This window comes from Somniosus microcephalus, chromosome 13 (assembly GCF_052327205.1).
Source record: "Somniosus microcephalus isolate GS21.2 chromosome 13, FLI_Smic_1.0, whole genome shotgun sequence".
Lineage (NCBI taxonomy): Eukaryota > Metazoa > Chordata > Chondrichthyes > Squaliformes > Somniosidae > Somniosus > Somniosus microcephalus.
Window position 1 is genome coordinate 150,272,396 of NC_140999.1, and position 23,709 is coordinate 150,296,104.

General features: G+C 46.0%; 2 protein-coding genes across 5 annotated transcripts in view; one reads left to right on the forward strand and one right to left on the reverse strand.

Annotated features, from left to right (window-relative positions):
- LOC147108653 (stathmin-3-like) overlaps positions 1-20,277 on the reverse strand; it is an 86,829-nt gene extending 66,552 nt beyond the window's left edge. The window contains exon 1 of the mRNA XM_086005351.1: positions 20,187-20,277. The gene's annotated coding sequence lies outside the window, so the exon portion shown is untranslated. The remainder of the gene's footprint in view (positions 1-20,186) is intronic.
- The window catches only part of rtel1 (regulator of telomere elongation helicase 1), a 145,581-nt gene continuing 142,111 nt past the window's right edge, over positions 20,240-23,709 (forward strand). Inside the window, exon 1 of one of the 4 annotated variants that reach the window (XM_086005347.1) lies at positions 20,240-20,293. The gene's annotated coding sequence lies outside the window, so the exon portion shown is untranslated. Of the gene's footprint in view, positions 20,294-20,474; positions 20,977-23,709 lie in introns of those variants that run through there. The other 3 variants (XM_086005350.1, XM_086005346.1, XM_086005349.1) reach the window with 3 other exon arrangements.

Below are 23,709 nucleotides of genomic sequence, written 5' to 3' on the forward strand. Positions count from 1 at the left end.
ATGTCCACAGTTACGAATTGGTAACAAAAATGACTAAACTGGAGTGATGACTCTCCTGCAACACTAAATATTTTACAAAGTTAAAGATCTTTCTTTGTTTTTATACAAAAAAAATTGTCTTTCGAAAATATCATAACACTGCGTAGTATTACACATAATAATATCATGGGGGTGATGTTGATGTGGAGCTTACATTAGGTGGCTGGTGGTCGGAGTGAGCCCAACAACCGCCTGATGTAGCTCATCAGAGGCCCGAGACATTTTTGTGGTTGAGCGCTGATAGGCAGCTCAGCATTCAGGGTGAGGGGGAGAAAACCTGATGGTCAATCCACAGATCCCAGCCAGCAGAGGGATAGGGACCATGCCAATCAGGTTAGGGGCAGCAGCTGAAGGTAAGGGAAGGGTTGGGAATATTTTTGTGGAGGCACAGAAGAGCAACTCTGCTCATTCTGGCCTCAAAAGATGCTACAAAACCCATCCAGCAAACGTTTTGTGAGCAACCTCCAGCAATCCCTTTAAGGGATGCTGGTTTGGCCACGTTAAGAACATAAGAAATAGGAGTAGGAGTAGGCCATATGATCCCTCGAGCCTGCTCCGCCATTCAATGAGATCATGGCAGTTCTACACGGTTTCAGTGGGCAGGGCTTTCGCAACGCAGGGCACCACACGTTTACTGATGAAAAAGGCAATGGGGTCATATCTAGATAAAAGGACCCCAATTTTCATACTGTAATGAGGCTCCTGCCTGTTCCTGGTGGGATATCTGGCCACCTATTTTGAGACTCTAAATAAAATGGCAGCGGGTGGGAAGATGGCAGAATTTAAAAAAAATCTAATTTGGTCTCACTGCTGCCCTGTTCCCACAGAAAAACAGGGTGGTAGAGAGTCTAAATTCACCCCAATATATCATTCTAGTCATACTATAAAAGTTGACCCATCTATTAGTATTTACATAGAATTACAAAAAATGACATAGGCCTAGAAATTCACTTGGGCGCGGGCAGCTCGCTCGCGCCCAAAAGTTAGCGCTGGGCGGGGAGGCATTAGCACACGCCGTATATTCGTCTTCTGCGCCCCAATTCAGAAGCGGGCGCTATACCAGGGTGTGCCCGCCTCCGTTTGGGGCGCTGCAACTGAATATCGGCACGCTAGTTGCCGCAGCGCCACCCGATGCGGTGCGGCAGGCTGCGGTACTGCAGGCCTCCTCCTTCTCTTAAGGGGGAGGTGCCTGCAACGGCCGGAGCCCCGATCGCGAGTGCCGGCAAAAGAGCCCGGCACAACGGAGAAGTGCCGGGCTCCACGGAAACCAGCCGGCAATGCCGCGGGGGGGGGTGGAGGAGGCCGGGGAAGGAGGTGCGGGCAGGCGGCCGCCGAAAAAGCGGCTGGCCGCACCTTCAGCTTTAAAGCGCCCCACTATGGCGGCAGGATGGCCCCGTTTTCTGTTCGCTGTTTGCGCCCGCTTCGGAGGAGGCGGGTGCAAATAAATATGGGGATCGGCGCGGTTTCGGGGCGTTACGGGCCACCGCGCACACCGATGACGTCATCGGTCCCGGCGCAGCGCTAACGGCTACCGCCGCCAATACCGCTGCACTCAATTTCCGCGCTACCACCCCGCCGGCGCAAAAGACCTCTTTAGGCGCTAAGTGGGCACAAGACCCACTGAATTTCTAGGCCATAGAATTTTAGAGCACAGAAACAGGTCATTCAACCCAACAGGTCTATGCACCACACAAGCCTCCTCCCACCTTACTTCATCTAACCCTATCAACATATCCTTCTATTCCTTTCTCATCTAGCTTCCCCTTAAATGCATCTATGCTATTTGCCAGTGTGTATGTCATCATATTCATTTAAGTAAAGGTACATGCATAAGGACTGTTCTGCCTTATAATTGCAGGAGTTTCGTTTTGTTGCCGCCAGTAGGTGGCAGTAAATGGAAATGGCCAGTAGGGTCACTCAACAGGAAGTAGTATAGTGATAGCAAACAAAGAGGTCACATCAGCATGGAGCGTGCTGCAAGTTAATCCGCTGTAATCTTACATTGTTGCGCCTTCGAAAGCATTGCCTGTGAGTTGAATGGTTTCATTACATATTCATGTTTAGATGTTAGTTATATCTCATGTATGTAACAAGGTGCATTTCTTTCTTTCTTCTTTCTCAGTTTTACTCAAACCCAATGCAACTGATTTGTATTGTTTCATTGACCTCATGCAAGTGTGGCATTATTAAACACCGGAGCTTGGACGCTACATCCTGACGCCCATGTTGTTATTGAAAGGAGTTTGGCTGGCTGTCTAACTGCGTACAGACATAAGAACATAAGAAATAGGAGCAGGAGTAGGCCAATCGGCCCCTCGAGCCTGCTCCGCCATTCAATAAGATCATGGCTGATCTGATCCTAACCGCCAATCTACTATCACAGAACCATCTCCTGAATCTAACAGAATTAGACACATGAAATAGGAGCAGGATCAGGCTACACGGCCCCTGGGCCCGCTCCGCTACCCACAGGGCCATGTCCGATCCGAACCTAGACTCATGTCCAAATTCCTGCCCGCTCCCCGTAACCCTTAATTCCCTTTACTTCTAGGAAAATGTCTATTTCTGTTTTAAATTTATGTAATGATGTAGCTTCTACACCTTTTTGGGGCAGCATATTCCATGTACCTACCACCCTCTGAGTGAAGTAGTTCCTCTTCTTCTCAGTTTTGAAAGAGCAGCCCCTTATTGTAAGACTATGCCCCCTAGCTCTAGTTTCACCCATCATCGGGAACATCCTCCCAGCATCTACCCGATCAAACCCCTTCACAATCTTATATGTTTCAATAAGATCGCCTCTCATTCTTCTGAACTCCAATGAGTAGAGTCCCAATCTACTCAACCTCTCCTCATATGTCCATCCCCTCATCCCCGGGATTAACCGAGTGAACCTTCTTTGTACTGACTCGAGAGCAAGTATGTCCTTTCTTAAGTATGGACACCAAAACTGTACGCAGTATTCCAGGTGTGGTCTCACCAATACCTTGTACAACTGAAGCAATACCTCCCTATTTTTATATTCTATCCCCCTAGCAATGAAAGCCAACATTCCATTGGCCTTCTTAATCACTTGCTGCACCTGCATACTAACCTTTTGAGTTTCGTGCACCAGGACCCCCAGATCCCTTTGTACTTCAGTACTTTCCAGTTTCTTGCCATTAAGATAATAACTTGCTCTACGATTTTTCCTGCCAAAGTGCATAACCTCACACTTTCCAGTATTGTATTCCATCTGCCAAATCTCTGCCTACTTACTTAGCCTGTCTATGTCCCCTTGCAGGTTTTTTATGTCCTCCTCACTCACTACTTTCCCTCCCATCTTAGTATCATCTGCAAACTTTGATATGTTACACTCGGTCCCCTCCTCCAAATCGTTAATATAGATTGTAAAGAGTTGGGGACCCAGCACTGACTCCTGTGGAACACCACTAGTTACTGATTGCCAGTCTGAGAATGAACCATTTATCCCAACTCTGCCTTCTGTTAGATAGCCAATCCTCTATCCATGCCAGAATATTACCCCCAATCCCGTGATTTTTTATCTTAAGCAATAATCTTTTGTGTGGCACCTTGTCAAATGCCTTTTGGAAGTCTAAATACACTACGTCCACTGGTTCCCCTTTATCCACCCTATATGTTACTTCCTCAAAGAACTCCAGCAAATTTGTCAAACATGACTTCCCCTTCATAAAACCATGCTGACTTTGTCCTATTAAATTATGATTATCCAAATGTCCTGTTACTGTCTCCTTAATAATGGACTCCAAAATTTTACCTACCACAGATACATACACGTAGGGAGGACAGTACAAGGACTTATTGCAAAAAATATAGGGCCCAAAATTCTGGTTCTGCCCAGGGCTCAGCTGGGGCTGATGTCCAGTCAAGGGACCAGAAAATGGGCCACAACCATGTTGTGCCAGATTCTGCTCCTTTTTTTTTCCTCCAGCCATTTTCTGGTAGAGGGGTGGGTGGACCTTCCGTCCACTCCCCCTCCATGTCAAGGGGACATGACAGGGGAACTCACGCATATCCAAGGACTTCCACTCTTTCTGCCCTTAAAAGACCTCAGTGGAATTCACTCCAGCTGAAAGCTGAGTACCCCCTTGAGGCCCCAGACCCTACCAGAAATAAGGGGGTAGATTTTGCCAAACCTGACGGGAAGAAGGCGGGACTTCCCCTTTTGGGTTTTTGACCCGCCTACTTCGATGTCCGGCCAATCCGCGCGATTTTCCCTTGTTGAGCCCGCCCAGCGGGCTCAGCAGGCCAATTAAGGGCCATTCGGCAACAGGTGATGTCACATACTGAAATTTCATCTGTCAAGAGTTCTTTGACAGATGAAATATCGTCTCACAGCTGTTTGAAGCTGTGAAACACTGACACTCTGAGTTCTAAGCTGAGTCATTCTGCACAGACTCAGTTAGAACTCTCACCGGCACTCAAAGCTGAAGGCTGTCACTTTTGACAGATCGCAGCCGTTCAGCTTTCAGTTCCGGTTTCAGTTCCGGCTGAGTGATGCGCTCCCGACGGCTACAAGAAGAAAGGCTGCTAAGGTAAGTACAGGTAAGTAAAAGTTCTTTACACACTTTAGACACACCAAACATACTTACCTTCGCACTCATGCACCCATCACTCACCTGAGCGCCGACATCGCGACCCCTCCAACTCCTTCAACCCGACGGCCCACCTGCTCTACCTGGCGTGGTTTGGAGCCGTCGGGAAACCCACACGAAACCCCTCAAAATAGGGATTAGACTAAAAACTGCCTGGTAGTTAACAGACAGTTAATTGGCACTAATCCCTTCCCGCCTGGTTTCGGCGGGTCCCAGTGTGGGGCGGGTACCCGCCGCCCCTGAAACTTACGTGGGGCGGGGTTTTGGGCGGGATGGGGGCGGGACCCCCAAATTCGGGATTTTCCCCCCCACACGCCTGAAACCCCGCCTGATGGCTCCCCGAAAATCTAGCCCAAGGTAATTCATGCTGGAGTTAGTTAGTGTAAAATTTGTAGAAATGTCTTTTCTTTTTTAAGATTTCACCAACTTGAATCCATCCACTATTCCCATTTCCTTGGCTTCCCTCAGCACTTTTCTCCAAAATATGTCAACCCTGTCCCTGACTGTCTCTATCTTCGATCCCTGATGGTTCGTTCTCGAGGTCTAATGATAGCCTAGACTCTTCTCTGACCTGTGGTAATTTTCTTATTGAGTATAATACTGTTTATTTTCACTCAAAAATCCCTTCACTTATGTATGTCCTCATAAATTCCTGTACCTTCCTTTCTAAATCTGCAACTCCTTAATAAAAACAGAAACACTCAGAAGATCAGGCAGTATCTGTGGAGAGAGAAACATTGTGTTAACATTTCAGGTCAATGGCCTTTCGCTAGAACTGTGTTTTTCATTTTTTTCCAGATTCTGCATTATTTTGATTTTTGCTTTATTGTTTAATGCACTGCTGTTGTGTATGTACCTTTAAGAGAATAATTGGTCTCAGACTGCAGTACCGGCAGTGACCACCCCTGTATAAAAGGCGCTAGAGAGCCTCTGTTGTTTAGTTTCGTTTATGCCTTTCACCAGTAAAGATCTCTTTGTTTCTCTCCTGCTAGTCCGTGTCTCAATCATTCACGGACTTAACACTGGCGACGAGTTAGAAATGAACTTACCTGCAACTCAGCAGCAGCTCCGACGACGTGTTGAAGGTCGGAGCCAGAAGAAAAAAAAAAATAGGCCATTGAAACTCGAGAAACGGGCGTCGACCGTTAATCATCGATTTCAAAACTTGCAGGAGAGACTGTCCAGAGCCAGGCTGGGTTCCTCGGTCCGTGGTTTCCCAGCTAATCGGGCTGGTGGCAGGTAGTGCTCTGATCCTTCCTGGGCTGCAACGGGGCCGGGCAGCGAGTCGGGAAGCAAGGAGAGAGAGAGAGGGTGGAGCATACAGGGCGCGGCCGGTGTTTCGAAGCTGGGCAGCGTTCGGACCTCAGAAGAGGGAGGGAAGTGTCCCAGAGGGTCCGCTCCACGATGGGAAAATAACAAAAGAAAAAGAATACGCGCAAGAAACCGTGGAAAGCAGCGCTAACAACAGCGGGGAAGAAGGCAACGCGCGGGAGGCGCCATTTTAGATTTGCAAGATGCCGAAGACTGGCTGTATCACTGCTTTTGATAATACATTAGAGGACTGGACCACGTATGTGGAAAGAGTCCAGGTATATTTCGAGGCAAACGATATAGCGGAGGGGAAAAAGGCATCAATATTGTTAAACTTAATGGGCGCTAGAACGTACGGCCTATTGCGGGACCTGATTACTCCAGCCAAACCGAAGGCGAAGAGTTTTAACGAAATTGTTGCTGTTCTACAGGAGCACTTAAACCCTGCACCGCTGTTGATAGCAGAAAGATTTAAATTCCACAGGAGAACTCAGCACAAAGATGAGAGCAATGCTGAGTATCTTATGGAACTACGCAAGCTATCAAAGCACTGCCAGTTCGGAGCAGGACTGGCAGATACCCTACGGGACAAATTTGTCTGTGGACTCCTGAGTGAAGGAACACAGAAGAAGTTACTCGCAGAAAAAGAGCTGACGCTAGATAAGGCTTTCAGCGTGGCAGTATCGTATGAAGCAGCAGCCAGGGGAGCTGCAGAAATTCAACAAAAACCACAGGAATACGGCACCCACGAAATGACACGGGGATTTGCAAAATGTTATCGCTGTGGCAGAACTAACCATGACTGGAAGGACTGCTGGTCCAAAGACAAAATATGCAGACAATGCGGGAAGATTGGACACATTGCAGGAGTTTGTAGGTCTGGGAAGAAGACCAGCGACAACAAAAAGGCTACTAAGGAACCGTACAAGAAAGTACAAAAGATGACGGACAGTAGTTCCGAAGACCAGATGAGCGATAGTGAATCCGGAAACAGAAGACTAAGCTGTCTCAAACTTCACAATGTAATCGCAAAAGAGGATCACCGAACCATTTGGGTCACTCTCACAATAGCAGGGTCCCAAGTTAAAATGGAATTGGATACAGGATCAGCGCTAACCGTCATGAATCGACGAGACTACGAGCGGCTATTTTCACACATACCCTTGAGAGAGACATCCATCGTCTTGACGACTTATACGGGGCAAAAAGTATACCCCAGAGGAAAAATAAGGGTGCCTGTCGAATACAATGGCAAGAAAATACGGAAATTGTATCTCTACATACTGCCAAATGGTGGACCACCGTTATTGGGACGGGAATGGATCAGGAAGATAAACTTAGATTGGCATTCCATTCATGCAATGACGGTGGACGGTAAAAAAGATGAAGACGTCACTCCTGGACGATTGTCAACAATCTTAGCTAACGCCAAAGAGGTATTTCAACAAGAACTGGGCACGCTTAAAGGCGTAACCGCCTCGATAAAAATAGAAGAGAATGCAGTTCCCAAGTTTTTCAAAGCGAGACCGGTACCATATGCAATTCGCCCAGCTGTCGAGGCAGAGCTGGAGAATCTGGAGAAGGCGGGCGTGTTGTCTAAGGTCGACTGGAGCGAGTGGGCGACACCCATCGTTCCTGTCATGAAGAAAACGTTAACCAATAAGTCCGGAGAGCCAAGGAAGATTCGCATCTGTGGGGATTTCAAGGTGACGGTGAACCCTGTCCTTCGCACAGTACAATATCCTCTTCCAAGGATAGAAGACATCTTCGCCTCGCTGTCTGGAGGGAAGCGTTTTACAAAAATTGACCTAGCACAAGCATATTTGCAGATGGAGGTTGAAGAGTCCTCTAGGAAGTTTCTCACGATAAACACTCACAAAGGTCTTTACCAGTATCATCGATTGGTATTCGGAGTAGCATCGGCTCCAGCGATATGGCAAAGAGCGATGGAACAAGTCCTGCAAGGGATTCCGGGGACTCAGTGTTACTTGGACGACATCCTTGTAACAGGTGAAGATGACAGTGAACACCTTAACAACCTAGAACAGGTGCTCACTAGACTACGGGAACATGGGCTGCGAGCCAACCGCCCCAAGTGCGAATTTTTTAAGAAACAGATATCGTATTGTGGCCACGTGATTGATGAAGAGGGGTTACATAAGTCCCCTGACAAAATTGAAGCAGTTGTTAACGCCCCAGCGCCTGAAAATGTGTCACAGCTGAGGTCATTCCTCGGGTTGGTGAATTACTATCATAAGTTTTTGCCGAATTTGTCGACAATTCTGCATCCACTGAATGCCCTGCTACGAACGGGGGTAGCATGGAAATGGAGCGATGATTGTAAGCGTGCTTTTCAGAAGAGTAAGGACTTAATCACTTCAAAGGAAGTATTGGCTCACTACAACCCAGCACTGCCAATCAGGCTGGCGTGTGATGCGTCTCCCTACGGCATTGGGGCGGTACTGTCACATAAATTCCTTGATGGTTCGGAGAGGCCGATAGCTTTTGCGTCACGCTCGTTAACTTCTGCCGAGCGTAACTATGCCCAGATTGACAGAGAGGCCCTCAGCCTAGTGTGGGGGGTGAAGAAGTTCAATCACTATCTGCACAGTCAAAAATTTACTCTACCAACCGATCACCAACCTCTTGTCTCCATTTTCAACCCTCAGAAGGGCGTACCGATAATGACAGCACAACGGCTGCAGAGATGGTCCCTTTTCCTAGGGGCACACCAATATGACATCTAGTACAAAGGAACTAAACAGCATGGAAATGCTGGTGGATTGTCATGTCTACCGTTGCCGACGGTGGAAGAAGAAGACCTTGCAGTGGATCCAATGGAGTTATTCCACTCGACCACAGTCGAATGTCTCCCTGTGACGAATGCAAACATAGAAAAGGAAACACGGAATGACCCGACACTATCACGGGTCTATGATTTAACGGTGAAGGGATGGCCAGCACATGGCGAACCACTGCTGCCAGCATTCTCGCCGAGAAGAGAACAGCTGTCAGTGTGCAGAGGAACCTTGATGTGTGGATCTAGAGTAGTAATTCCACCTAAGTTGACGGATAGAGTGCTCAATGAGCTTCATGAGGGTCATCTGGGTGGGGTAAAAATGAAGAGCTTAGCCAGAGCGTTTGTGTGATGGCCGGGAATCGATAGAGAAATCGAAGAGATGACCAAGAGCTGTGCAGGATGCCAGAAGGTCCAAAACGCCCCACCACAAGCTCCTCTGCATCCATGGGAGTGGCCCTCATCTCCATGGCAAAGGGTGCACATTGATTTTCCTGGTCCCTTCATGGACTCGATGTTTTTAATTGCGGTGGATGCACATTCAAAGTGGCCAGAGGTAATAAAAATGTCCTCAACCACCACGGAAAAAACTATCACAGTTTTACGAACCATATTCGCCAGGAATGGGCTGCCTGAACAGATTTGCTCTGACAATGGACCACAGTTTGTGTCTGAAGAGTTCCGGAGGTTCTTAAAGAACAATGGTGTTAAGCATTACACATCTGCCCCATATCATCCAGCCACTAATGGATTGGCCGAGAGGTTTGTCCAAACATTCAAGAAGGCTATCAAGGCAATGTGTAATGAAGATATACCCCTACAACACAAGGTGGACAACTTCTTGTTTGCCTACCGGAATGCGACACATGCGGTTACCAACCAAACTCCAGCCATGATGTTCTTCAATCGAAGACTACGATGCCGCTTGGATTTGGTTAAGCCAAACGTCCGAAGAGATGTGGAGAACAGGCAGTTTCAGAATATGAATGAAAGGCCGACCAGGAGTTTTAAGATAGGTCAACCAGTTTTGGCCCGGGACTACCGCACTGAGAAATGGCAGCCAGGAACGATTTGTACATGACAAGGACCTCTCATGTATACCGTGGACGTTGGGGAGAGCATTGTAAGATGACATGCTGACCAGATTCTAGAGTCACTGGAAAACGTCAACTCCACACCACGATCTGATACACCTGGTAATGAAATCGACGTTCCAATTGCAGCTACCGCAGACCCGGTAATATTGGAAGCAGATGAACCAAACTACGACATTGATTCTGACTCAACATTGCCAGAAGAACCTGATACCCCAAAGAGGCGTTATCCAGACAGAATCAGGAAGCCTCCTCAAAGACTGAACTTCTAATTGCTTAAACTTAACCAATGTATCTAGCAACAGTAATTGTGATTGTAATTCGTTATCATTAGTTGTTAAATGAATGTTATGTACTGTTTATCTAAAAGGGGAGGAATTGTTGTGTATGTACCTTTAAGAGAATAACTGGTCTCAGACTGCAATACCGGCAGTGACCACCCCTGTATAAAAGGCGCTAGAGAGCCTCTGTTGTTTAGTTTCGTTTATGCCTTTCACCAGTAAAGATCTCTTTGTTTCTCTCCTGCTAGTCCGTGTCTCAATCATTCACGGACTTAACAACTGCCACTTCTCTTCCAGGAATGCCCACCTTGAAGAAGTTCTGCTCTTCTTTTATCCAGTTCTGATGAAAGATCATTGGCCTGAAATGTTAACTCTGTTTCTCTCTCCACAGATGCTGCCTGACTCATTGAGTGTTTCCAGCATTTTGTTTTATTTCAGATTTCCAGCATCTGCAGTATTTTATTTTTTATTCTTTCTTTAAGCTTGTTAATCAATAGGCAGGTTTCACATCTTTTAACTCATCTATTAAACATGGCTTTTTCCTTTGTAAACATACTTCCACCTCCAACTTACTTCTTTCGTGTTCCTCCATAAATCTTACTTGTCTCGTTTAACCCCTTTTTGCTTTGCTTATACATGTGCCCGTTACTGCCTTGTCTCTTCTGTTTATCCTGTTTTTAGTTAATATTCAGTCAGGTGCACCCAGTATGAACTTACTTCAATCTTATGTTCCCTTTGATTACTCATTTGTTCCTCCCTCTCAATACACTGCTTTTATTGTATCTACTGCAACCGCTATTCTCCTAGATCTTGATTTCTTTCTGGTGCTTTGCCTTTAACTTTGTTTCTGCCTTTTTGTCTGATAACGCTCCTGTGAAGCGCCTTGGGATATTTTACAACATAAATGCAAGTTGCATTGTTGTTTATAATGTTCTTTAAGACATAGGTGTCCATGTCATTTCTTCACCCCTCTTTAAATTTACCTGGTCTGCTGACTTTATGCTGCTTGACAGGCTTAGGACAATGGAGCTCTCCTGGTGGTTGAAACGTTCCTGATTTAGTTAGCAACTGATGGAGTCTATCCTCTACTGTGCTTAATGTGTTGCTACTGATCGATGTGTGCCATCTGTCTACCTTGATGTTTATGGATTTTGTTAAATTACGAAGTTGGATCGCAGGAACCCTGGGCTGTTCTACTGAAATTAGTCCTGTTTAGTTGCTGTTTTTGGTTTCTTGGCATTGTATCATTGCTTGTTTCTTTGGATTGGGTATTTATTTATTTGTTGTCTTTTGTTTGATTTTTATTTTACTGCTGGACTCTTCGGGGGGGATTTTGCCAGCACTGGAGAGGCGGCTTTGGAGACGGGACTGCCGGGAAAATGGCAGAGTCTGGGGGTGGGTACCCATCCCATCCCCAACCCGCCTCCGTGCCATCTTCCCAGGAGGCGGGTACCCGACCCGCGCTGGGAGCCGCCTCCCTGAGGCGGGAAGGGGATTACAGCCACTTAACTGCCTGTTAACAGGTAGTTAACAGGCAGTTAAGAGGATTATCCCCATTTTACTCCTGCAAGTGTGGGCTTCCCAACGTCAGGAAACCCCGCCAGGGTCACCGAGGCGAGCAGTGGGTCTGCGGGGGTCGGAGGGGTCCAAAAGTGCGCTGTGGAGGCGAGTGATGGGTGCAAGTGTGGAGGGGTAAGTGTGTGAGGTGAGTGTAACGTGATAGAAAATGTTTACTTACCTTTGTTTCTTCCTGCAGGGAACCGGAGACTCCCGCATCTCACCGGCAGAGATGACAGATGGCTGCTGCATTCTCCGATGCAACATCCACCTGATTTCTGCTCAGCAGATAGGTTTGATGAGTCTTGAATACAAGGACTCATCAAACAACAGAGACTGACAGTGTTTGACAGCTTCACAGAGCTGTCAAATGACGACAATTCATCTGTCAAAAAACCCGACTAGTGGGAGTCCCGCCTCCAAAAGCTCCTCATTGGCAATATCCAGCCCGGCCATTCACTTTGATTGACACACATTGTTCTGCTTGCCCCTGGACATTAGCAGTCTCTTGCTTCATCTAAGCACAGTACAAAGTAGAACATTCCTCATTTCAAACAGTGTCACCAACAGGTAGTTCAGCTACCACTCCATGAACCTGCAGCAGCACATTTCTGCTCCTGCCCGGGAAATCCCAACCTCTACGCTCCCTGTGCATTACACAGGTCACGCTGGGAGTGCATCAGCTACATTGAAATGAGGCGAAAACAGAAAACCTGCGGAAGTCCCCTCTGTGTCCTAGCAGTACAGGGTACACCTGACAACATGCACCAGTGATCCCTTTGGCAATTCTCTCCATTCCACTCTTGAAGCTGTGTGACTCCCAACTGGGATATGGTTCCATTGGTGCCAATTGTACTTCAATCCCTCACCCATGCAGCCATGTATGAGTCTTTACAATGAATGCTTGCTAGCTATTCAGCTGTTGGGCCACCTCTAGGAAAAACTTACTACCTGCAGGAGTGAGACTCCACAGGTTGGATTGTTCCCTTTTTGGCCTCTGAGGTTGAGTGGTATTGCAGGAACATAAATCTCATCATTAAAAGGGAGCTTACATCGTGAAACACCAGCCCTAACTTTCTGCAGCGAATTTAATTCCTATTCACAGCGCAGATCCAGCAATGTCTTGAAACTCATGGAGAGATCCTGTTTTTGCGAGGCTAATGGTGGAGCGGCGCAAATCGTCCAGCAATTTGTGGTGATTCACATCTAATGGGGTATCTGTTCCTTGCCACAAATTGCTGGATTTTCTCTGCACTAATAATGGCAAGCGTTAACTCGCCATTATTTTCCCAGCAAATTCTGGACCATTGCATCATCAAGGAACCTTTCCAAACACTCCTTATTAGAATCTCCCTATATTGCAGATTATTTCCCAGCTGAAAGGTAAACAAATAATAGTTTCCAGCCCTCTGCCAACACTGCTCTGTAACTATTGCTAAAATGCAGAAGAGTGGCCTGAGATGACACACATGAGTACCTAGCTTCTGGTCTATGCTTCCCCTAGTGGGAAAATACCAGGTCAATCCCACCCTGCGGCGCGTTACCTAGGATCCACCTTCCCAGGCTCAAAATTCTGGTCTGGCCATTGGTGCAACCATGGTAGATCTCCAATGAAAGGATTGGAAAATGAGATCGAACCAGGTTGCAGCTCCAGCCATTTTTGGTAGGAGGGGCCATGGGTGGATCTTCAGCCTGTCCTCCCACTTGTCAATGGGGTGTGTTGGTGGGGTGGGGAATGTTCTCAGGCTACCCTGGGAATTCTAACCTTTACCCTCTTACAAGTCCTTATTGGAACTCTCATCAGCTCAGAGCTAGCACAAGTGTCTTTGGAGCCATTTGAAAGGCCCCAAACCTCATCTAGACAGAGGAGATCAATTACCTTATGTTTTGAGGCAAAATGGCTCCTTTTGGAGACAAAGACTGGTGAACTTAATTTTTATCTTTGGCCAAGAAGGGCCTTAGGGCACCCTACAATACCTGATCGGGGTAGGTGACACTGAAGCACCCTTAAAGGGACTGACAGTCTACACTGATCATTTAAATGTCCCCGTCCCTGCAATTTGAAATGGGGTTGGCAGCCTACCATGTGGGCAGACAGGGGTTCCATTCCGCCACACTTCCGCCAGTGGATCAGATGGCCATGGAATTTTGGACCCATGAAGTCCTTTCTTAAAAACTTGAAGATGAGAAAGGCACCTGCTTTTGAGTCAGCTATTACAATACAGTGGGTCAGGAAGCTCAATCTTACAAAGAACCGTATGTTCATCCATGCTTTTCTTGAGAACATTCTTCTCTAGGGAGGTATGATTTGGATGCTAGTTAGTACCTGGACAAAGAGTGGATTGTTATTACAATTGCCTCTTTAGAAAAGTGTTAAACACCTGTTAGCTCAACTGAAAAAATCCACTGTGCCAGACTGGCACTTCAAAAAGATGCATTGGGTCAGTGTCACCAATATGAACGTCTGAAAGGATAATTACGAGTCCTAGCCCCTTTAGGGCTACCCCGGATCAGGCGTATTCCTCAGACGTTCACTTTCAACTAAGGTTTGAGGTAGCCGAATCCTAAAGACGCTTAATTGGGTCTAAAGGTCCGGACTACCTCTCCCTAAAGGAAAGGAACAACCTGAAAATGTTACCGTCCTCCAGATAGCACTTTTAATAAATTTAGCTAGACTGTAACCTTCCGGATATTATGAGGGTACGGAAAACTCTCCCAGAATTCTGCAACTCCTCACTAAAGAGTGTACAGAGATTGAGTTTGCAAGTTTGATACAGAAGTATTATGTGAGACAATTCTAAAAATATATAGATTTATATTAAAGAACCGACATATAATTTACAGCTGGTGAGTCAATCGCAACATTAACAGTTCCAAAAAGAGAAAGCTTTACAATCTTATCAGAGATCCTTACTCTCAAATCTTAACTTCGCTACAGTTTTACAGTTCTTAAAGTTTATTCAGGATATCCACCAAAATCAAATACAGTACCTTTGTTCTCCGAGGTACAAAGAGTTGAAGACTTACAGAGCTAGCTCTGAAGCCGAGAATCGCTTTGCCCCTTTAAGCGAGTCTATTATCCCATTTGAGAGTTCAATGTTTATACCCTTTTCCAGTGGTACTTCCTTTAAGGTTTTCTGCTGATGTAAGCTAATTATCTCTAGTCATTTTTCAGCTGACCCCTGCAGTTCTTACGGTCACCTCAGTTGGTAGCACTACAGAATTATGTCTCTTCTCTAGGTGTTCTAAATTTATCATAAAAAACGGGGTAACAGCAGGTGCGCTTTACTTGGTATCATTTTTATGAAGGCAGATGTTTGTTACTTTTATGTGCTTCTTTACGAGGTATAAATTAGAACACCTTGTACCGGGTAACTATTGTCTTGTTCCCAAAGGTTCAGACTTCAGAAGCCTTTAACCTTCTGTTTCAATAAGTTTATTGATTCAGTGTCAACAACTTATCTTATCTCTATAGCCAGAATGCTATCACAGCTTTTTCATCGTTAGGTTTCTAGATTTCCAGACCCAGTTTGTCATGTTTTAATAAGGCCAGAATTATTTCATAGAATGGTGTCTTTTTCTGAATAGGTTATATGGCTTATTCCTTCATATGTCAACCATCCAAAGAGCTGAATATTTTTACGTGGCAAACCTAGATAGCTAGGTTAGTGTCTTTTGTTAAACCATTTTCCTATGAGTTAAGCACAAGACAGCAGAATCAAGTTGAATGGTGTACAAATGCATGAGCCCTGACAATATTTGCAGTGGTACTGAGACATATTGGTAATGAAAAGGTTTATTGACTTAAACCTCAAACACCTTCACCTGTACTAAACCTCAAACACCTTCACCTGTACTAAACCTCAAACACCTTCACCTGTACTAAGACACTCGGAAACAGTTAAATGAAGTGGGAAACAAAATAAGAAAAAGCTGGAAAGACTCAGGTCAGGCAGCACCTGTGGCCAGAACAGACAAGTTGATGGTTCAGATGTTAACCCTTCAAAATGGAAATGGGCATTAGGATGGATGCATCAGTAAGCTTTATCCTAACTTTTGTGATTTCCATGTGTTTTACTATTTTTGATTTGGCAGATTAATTACTGTAATTATCGTAGTGATTGTCCTTTCTTTTTTAAAGTATTATGTTCTCTCCTCTTTTTGTAACCTGTCCTTGCTAAAGATACCAGCTGTTGGAAGTTACACAAGAACAGCCCAGGTGGACTCTCCCACAGCTCCTGGGAACTGCAGATTCAAATGTCCTCTCTAGTACTGATGCAGTGCTCTGGAGCTCCAATGTACCCAGATGCGATGCATATTCATTTTCAATTAAAACTTTAAACTATTTTGACCTACTTGACTCTGAAAAATAAACAAATAACAAAAAGTAATTCATTTTATATGTCTATGCAACTCTTAGGGGGAGAAATTCGGTTGCTTAGCACCTCCCGTTAGTGCCTCGGGGGGGAGGGGGGCTAACGGGGCGCTAGGAACTTAGCGCCCGAGCCCGGTGATTTTAGCGGCGCTCACGAAATTGACCAGTCATTTTGCAGCGGTGCTAAACACTACCGCCACGATCTCCTGCGCCCGCAGATCGTGACGTCAGTCAAACATGCAACACCCCGGTAGCACCCCAGACTAGATATTGAGTCGCGCCCCCTGCCTTAGTGTCTGCCGCTAGAAATGACAGGTAGAGGGGAACATTTTTAAGTCGGGAAGGGGTTGGGGGATCGCTATTTAAAGGCGGATGCTTCCTGCCTTTTCTTGTCGGCAAAATTTTTGGTTTTAACGCTGTTCTAAGGAGTTTTGGCCCTCAGCACCACTTTTGAAGTTCCAAAGTGCCGAGCTCTTTCCATTCGTGCTTCTAACACAATGGCTTTAGAGGTCTCTCCAGGCCGAGATTCAAGGCTGCAATGAGCAGGGAGTGGCTGGCCAGTAAGATGGCCCCTCCCCTTTAAGAACTGGATGCACCAGTCTGTCTGGCTTCCATGGTAACTGGCGTTGCCTGAGCTTCGGTAGCATTCTGAGGTAGCGCCTCGCTCCCTGACGTTTGCGCCTTAAGAGAGGTGTGTAGCGCCCGATTTAACGCTCAAATCACCTCCAGGGGCGACAGAGACGAATTTTGCAGTCGGAGGCGATAATTAGCGCCGGGCACTAAACTTTGCGCCCGGCTGATATTAGCGCCCCCAAAACGGGCGAAACCGAATTTTTCCCTCTATAAATCCTACTACTAACATTTTCCAACTATTGCTAGTTCTGATACCACCCTAAATATTTGTAATTTTAGTGGATCTTTTGGATGCTTTATGAGAATATTAATGCATAAATGTGGTGCAGTAGATCTTTAACAAGAGAAGGTGCAAACACATATTTTGGCTCAGTAAACAGTACGTGGCATTTTCTTCTTACTATCCCACCTGAGATCAGGCAGGATAGTAGCAGAATAGTGGATAGCGGGGTACGGTAGCATAGTAGTTATGTTACTGGACTAGTAATCCAGAGACCTGGACTACTGATCTGGAGATGTGGGTTCATAATCCCACCACGGCAGCAGGTTAATAAATTCAGTTAATGAAATAAATTTGGAATAAAAAGCTTGTATCAGTAATGGTGATCACGAAGCTACCAGATTGTCATAAAAAGCCAACTGGTTCACTAATATCAATTTAGGGAAGGAAATCTGCCATCATTTCCTGGTCTGGCCTATATGTGACTCCAGACCCACAGTAATGTGGTTGACCCTTAACTGCCCTCAGGCTATCCTCTGAAGCAAGTCACTCAGTTGTAACAAACTGCTACAAAGACTGCAGCGGTTCAAGAAGGTGGCTCACCTTCTTGAGGGCAATTAGGTATGGGCGATACCAACATCCCATGAATGAATAAAAAAAAGGAAATGGTGTGAAAATGGAGCAGTGAGGCCTACTAATCTCAATTTTCCTTCCTCCACCCCCCCACTAGGACAACTACTGGTCATCCATTCCCCAACTACCACATGTAAATGCTGGTGGTCAAAGCCCGGCATCCCATTCCTCCAGCCCATCCGTGGGAGCGCCTGGTGGAAAGTGGCAGTAGGCCCAGAAAAATGGTGGTAATACCCCGGTAGTAGAGCAATGAAAGGAGAAGGCCTAGTACATGCCTCCTCCCCCTCACTTTGACTCCCACTAACTAACCTGTGTAGGTCTTGGTCTCTGTTCAAGACCCACAAGGCTGCAGCACCTGCCATTTATAGTGCTCTTCTGCCCCTTTAAGGCCTCTTGTGCTAGCCTTTGCTCAATAGCATTGGCTAGCTCCCTGTTGTTGGCAGGAATCCTGTTGGGGGCTTGCTATGTATGAGTAATGATCCACAATTCAGGAAAATGTGGTGCTGGGGTGTAAGTCCTATTCTGCCGGAACATCACAGTTCCAGAAAAATCCAGCCCACTGTATGTTACGTTTATCGCACATGCTAATTGTACAGTAACTGTATTTGTGCAGTATAGCACTGATTTATTTCCTCAGTATCACCATGCTCGATATTCTTCTCAGCACAATGTGTGCCCAGTAGTGACCACTGGATTTGTGCATTAGGGTGTTTAACTTGTTAAAATGATTATAACTGCCATTTTGGGAGATTTCCATCCAAATTCCTGTGCCTGTCACTTCACAGGCATTGTGTGTGCAGAACATTCATTTCAAATAGGCTGTTTTAGGCTTAGGGTCTTGCCTGAGATATTCTCTCAGGTACAACATTGCTAGTCACTACTGCAAGCAGTCTGAGCATCTTATGTTTAGGGGTGTGCCTATATTTAACTGTACGATAACATAACCCAGGGGTGCAACAAAACTACACCTGGTGAATTCATTTGGATACTTGTGTCTTTTGTGTCTATTGAAAACGTGATAGACTGTTATGTCTCTGTTTTTATAATTCTCAGTTCACAGTAAAATGGAAGGCCTGCTAGACCACCTCTGCCCAGCACCCAGGACCAGACTCCCCAACACAATGAGTATCAAGTTTTTACTGATTATTGAGAGGCTGGCAAATTGTTTATAGTTTACAGACTTTAGGGAAACAACAACAAAATTTAGCTTATTAGCATCTTAATCATCTGTTGTCTCAGTGCCTTTTTAAAAACTTGTCTGAATACACTTTGCTTTAAAAATTCACATTTTAAAAGTAACTTTTTTTCCAAATGCTTTCTGTAGAAAAAGTGTGAAAAAATCCCAAAGCATTACATGGGAATAGCAGCATTCCAAAAGAGGAGTCCGTTTTCCATATTTACGCTGAATGTGAGAGGTTGCAGCCCCTCTTTCACTATTTGAAGGGGCTGCTCCTCGATTTTTGGCTGCACTTCAGTCCCACGCTCCTAATCTTTGGTCACCCGGTGCGGAGGGGAGCGGGCAGATTGGAGGACCCTCCTTGTAGGACTGCTCCTGGGCCTGGCAAAAACAGCCATTAACAGGTCCAGGCAGCGGGCGGTCAAGGGGGTCGTTCGGCCCGATTGCCTGCCTCTCTTCTGCGGCTATGTTCGCGCCCGGGTGGCCCTGGAGATGGAGCACGCAGTGTCTGCTGGCACACTTGAGGCCTTCCGCGACCGGTGGGCGCCGCGGGGACTGGAGTGCATCATCACCCCGGCCAACGCAATTTTAATTTAATTTGTTGAGTTTTATTTAAAGTTTTATTAAGTTACAGTTGATTTGTTTAACCACCCAATCAAAAGAGTAGCAGCATTCCAAAAGGCAGCTTTATTTGGAGTACAACTAAGCAGTGTGGACTAGTTTGTATTTAATTGACAATAGGATGGGAAAATTGTTTGCAGTAGCCTGAGCTACTTCAGCTACCGTCTGGTGATGGGTGAGCAGGAGGAATGGCAGATGGCACTGAGGGAGGTAAGGTGCCACTGAAGACACAAATAAAAGATCTCGCAGATATGCAAGTACAAGGCATACAATGTACCTACGCCTCATTTGAGGAGCAGTGCCTCAGAAGGTTCAGGCTGAGCAAGGAAGCAGGAACAGATGTGTACCATCTGTTGCAAGATGACTTCCAGGCACAGTCAAACAACACAAAGGCACTGCCAGTGGGTCTCGATGGTCCTGAATTTGTATTTTACAGTGTAATTCCAATCACTTACTGGAGGCGTACTTGCAACCCATAGATATTTCAGAGGTTAATGATGCCTCTCTCGCTGTGCCAACAACATCCAGTTTTTCATGAACCACCTGCCATAAGAGGGTGACAATGCATGTTCATTGAGCTGCTGTTTTCTCAACAGTGCAAGGAGTCAGTAATTGTAGTTTATTTTGCTATTCGTGCTTTTGTACACAATGCAATAACTTATTTAAAGTAGGGTGACCAGGCACCCCATTTTCCAGGGACAGTCCCCGGGCAAACAATGTCCCCGGATCACAAAACTCGTCCCCGAAGTGTACCCCTGGGCAGTGAGTGAGCTGTCAGTTTGCTGCTCTAAGGCTAAGTTAAACAACAACTTGTACAATGGCCAGAGTGACTCACTGCGTATGCGCGGCTTGGCGGTCTTTCTGCACATGTGCCGGTTGTTGTTTGAGTTTCTGGCCGGGCTCGTGCTGCTGGAAGTGCCTGGAAATAAGCAACCGGAGCGGGTGAGGGAGAGGCCCGGTCACAGTCACCGGGGGAAGGGCGGAGGGCGCCTAATCCTAGACACTGTGGGGGGAGGGGGTTTCAGGCGTCTGAATGCGCTTCAATAGCGTTAATTATATGCACGTTTGTTTTGCATTTGTTAAAATATAGGCTGCTAAAAAAAATTGCCTCGCTGCGCAGCCTACATTTTGGGTCCTGGCTACTCTGCTGTGCTCCCACCCTGTGTCTCTCCCCCCCGCCGCCGATTCGGTTGAGAAAATAGGGTCACCCCAATTTAAAGAAGTGATTTTTTACCCCATCATTGCAAAGCAGCAGTGTCGACAGTTTGTCATTTCTGCTCCTATTTGGAGTGGAGCAAAATAACTCATTTGCAACGATTAGGTGGATCCTTTCTGGTTACGTCTATTGCAGCAGTTTTGCTCTGTGGCCGAACTCACCAACAAGGTGAACGCAAGTAAAAAGTGCGGTCTCTTGGTGCTAATAGGACATTAAATCCCGCCCCCCCCCGCTCAGCGATTGCGAGCAGGCGAGTGGCGCCAAATGCGAAGTAGCGGTGGAAGAGGAAGAGGAGGAGGAGGAGCCCAGCCCGACCCGAGAGGTGCAAGCGGAGCTGGGAGGCCGTGTGCTGGGCCGCAGAGCCTGGGCTTCAGTTGCGGCTCGGTGTCCGCTGGGCCTGTCTTTGGCTGTAAGTGGCGGCTCCGTCGCCTTACCGTTGGGGGTGGGGCCCCGTGAGTAGTTTTAAGGAGCATTTGGTTGCGTAACTGGGTGAATGTAATCGTTGGTTTTAAACTATAAGAAAACCTTCCCTGTTCATAACATTTTCAATTCAGCAGCAAAGCTTCACTGTGCTTAAAGTCTACTTTTGCCTAAATCCAATTATCTGATCATTTAAAATCACAAATTCCAGTTTTGCCGAGTTATTCATGTTACCTATTTCAAATTATTGGATCATTAAAAAATTTAAATACAAAAAAACCTATTATTAGGACTACTATACTTGAACCACCTCCAGTTCTACCCAGTACCATCTATCTTCCCTGCTACATTTATTGTAGGACTAGTGAATCTCATTGGCCTGATCTCAGACAGAGTTTGTGCTGTTTTATAAGGAGAGAAACTTTATGCAATTATTCTGCTGCTGAACTGTAAGTGTGTGTCATTTCAAGGAACAGAGTGCGGTTGATGAGCAAGAACTACGAGGCCAATTTTAACTACCTGAAAATGGCATTTGGTCACTTACCGCTCTGTTTACGCTGGTGCTAGAGTTACCAGCTCCGGTTGGAGGTATTCCTGGTGATTTGATCACATGATGTTACATAGAAGATGGGAGCAGGGGTACGCCATTCGGCCCCTCGAGCCTGCTCCGCCATTCAATGCGATCATGGCTGATCATCCAAGTTCAGTACCCGGTCCCTGCTTTCTCCCCATACCCCTTGATCCCTTTAGCCTTAAGAAATATATCCAACTCCTTCTTGAATATATTTAATGAATTAGCCTCTACTGCCTTCTGTGGTAGAGAATTCCACAGGTTCACCACTCTCTAGGTGAAGAAATTCCTCCTCATTTCTGTCCTAAAAGGCCTACCCCTTAGACTGTGACCCCTGGTTCTGGATTCCCCGACCATTAGGAACATCCTCCCTGCATCTAGTCTGTCCAGTCCTGCCAGAATTTTATAAGTTTCAATGAGATCCCCTCTCGTTCTTCTAAACTCCAGCGAGTAAAAGCCCAATCGACCCAATCTCTCCTCATACGTCATTCCTGCCATCGCAGGTATCAGCCTGGTGAATCTTCGCTGAACAACTTCCATGGCAAGAATATCCTTTCTCAGATAAGGTGACCAAAACTGCACACAATGCTCAAGATGTGGTCTCACCAAGGCCCTGTACAACTGCAGCAAGACATCCTTATTCCTGTACTGAAACCCCCTCACTATGAAGGCCAACATACCATTTGCCTTCTTAACCGCCTGCTGCACCTGCATGCTTACCTTCAGCGACTGGTGCACAAGGACACCCAGGTCTCGTTGCACTTCCCCTTCGCCCAATCTATTGCCATTCAGATAATAATCTGCCTTCCTGTTTTTAACACCAAAGTGGATAACCGCACATTTATCCACGTTATATTGCATCTGCCATGCTTATGCCCAATCACCCAACCTGTCCAAATCATCCTGTAGTTTCTCGGCAGCCTCTTCACAGCACACACGCCCACCCAGCTTTGTGTCGTCTGCAAACTTGGAGGTATTACATCTAGTTCCCTTGTCTAGATCATTAATATATATAGTGAATAGCTGGGGTCCAAGGACAGATCCCTGCGGTACCCCACTAGTCACTGCCTGCCACTTGGAAAAAGAGCCGTTTATTCCAACTGTTTGCTTTCTGTCTGCCAACCAGTTCTCTATCCAAGTCAATACCTTGTCCCCAATCCCATGTGCCTTAATTTTGCATGCTAATCTCTTATGTGGGACCTTATCGAAAGCCTTCTGAAAGTCCAAATACACCACATCCACTGGTTCTCCCTTATCTATTTTACCAGTTACATCCTCAAAAAATTCTCGTAGATTAGTCAAGCACGATTTACCTTTTGTAAATCCATGTTGACTTTGTCCGATCCTGTCACTGTTTTCCAAGTGCTCTGCTATTACATCTTTTATAATGGACTCTAGCATTTTCCCCACTACCGATGTCAGGCTTACCGGTCTGCAATTCCCCGTTTTCTCTCTACCACCTTTTTTGAATAGTGGGGTAACATTAGCTACACTCCAATCCATGGGTACTGTTCCAGATTCCATCGAATGTTGGAAGATGATCAGCAATGCATCTACTATTTCTAGGGCAACTTCCTTAAGTACCCTTGCATGTAGATTATCAGACCCTGGGGATTTATCGGCCTTCAGTCCCATCAATTTCCGTAACACCATTTCCCTACAAATACTGATTTCTTTCAGTTCCTCCCTTTCATCAGACCCTATGTTCCCCAATATTTCTGGGAGGTTATTTGTGTTCCCCATTATAAATTCCCCTGATTCTGACTGCAAGGGATCTACGCTTGACTTCACCAATCTTTTTCTCTTCACATATCTATAAAAGCTTTTACAGTCAGTTTTTATGTTCCCCAGCAAGCTTACTCTCATACTCTATTTTTCCCCTCTTAATTAATCCCTTTGTTGGATCCTAAACTGCTCCCAATCCTCAGGTTTACTGCTTTTTCTGGCCAATTTATATGTCCTCTCCTTGGATCTTATGCTATCCCTAATTTCCCTTGTTAGCCACGGTTGAGTCACCTTTTTTGTTTTATTTTCTGACCACATGTTACCTATAAACGTTGCATTTAACTTATTATGGTTGGGTCTTTGCTTGTGGTGTCTTGTGAGCAGATGTTCCAAGAACCAGGAGGCCACCTGCAAGCAGGTGATAAA